We start from the raw sequence: 1,060 nt of genomic DNA on the forward strand, positions 1-1,060 counted from the left end.
CAGTTAATTTATTACTCAATGCAGCATGTAGCTTGTTTAAAAAGATCTATCAATCAGTTTATAAGATATATAACTGGCTCCTACAGAAATTCCAATAAGCAGCTTCTGAAGCATTTTCTTCAAGGGAACAGGAAGAAAATGGTATTCAGGTGAAATAATTGTTTTAGTGACCTGTTTTTTTAAAAGACAAATTATTTGAGTTACCAGTTATTGTTAATTAGACAAAAAGTGTGCTAAATGTTCACTTATGCAATTTTCTGTTTATGGAAATTTGAATTTTTTTTTACACTTTATTCATAGTAAGGTTATCTATATTCAGCATATGCTTTTATACTTTACTAAAGATCTCACATCCAACTGCTTAGAAAATAAAATTTTCAATGCACTTTTGTAAATTTTCAAGAACTAGATTTCTAAGGTTAAAAGGTTATATGGAAAGTGAGATTTCCATTTTATTTATTTTAGTGACAATGCCAAAAATTCATTAGTAAGGGAAACAAAACTAGACAGAAGTCAGAAAATTGGAACACCGCATCTAACCCAACCACGGCTGCCATTTGAAAATACTACCAACTGACAAAACAGTTGCCAAAGCTTAGTCCCAAAAACATGCATATACAGTCATGGTTCCACTTTGGCCAGATTGATTGTGTCTCTCAGGATCTGGGAATGGACCCTTCAAACTGATGTTTGCACACCTTCTGGTTCCTTGATAGGATAATGATGTTTGTGTTTCCTTACCTATCAAAAAAAATAAAATAAATACAGGATGCTTGTGATTCCTCTCTTTTGTAGTCGTCTCCATCTAGAAAGATTTTTTCTCAGCTTTCCCAGGCCTAACTCTCATCCCGTTTATGGCCTAAAAAAATTAATGCCGGAAAGAAGATTTTTTTAATTTTTTAGTTTTTTTTATCTATTTTCTCAGGATTTTATTGCCCGTGTCGTGTATGAACGGAATGTGGGACTAAAAGTTTTTTCTCACTTTCTCGGCGTATCTCATCCCGTTTTACCTAAAAGTAATGCCGGAAAGTGGTTTTTGAATTTTTTTGCTATTTTTTTA

This window comes from Quercus lobata, unplaced genomic scaffold (assembly GCF_001633185.2).
Source record: "Quercus lobata isolate SW786 unplaced genomic scaffold, ValleyOak3.0 Primary Assembly Scq3eQI_515, whole genome shotgun sequence".
In the NCBI taxonomy this organism is placed as follows: domain Eukaryota; kingdom Viridiplantae; phylum Streptophyta; class Magnoliopsida; order Fagales; family Fagaceae; genus Quercus; species Quercus lobata.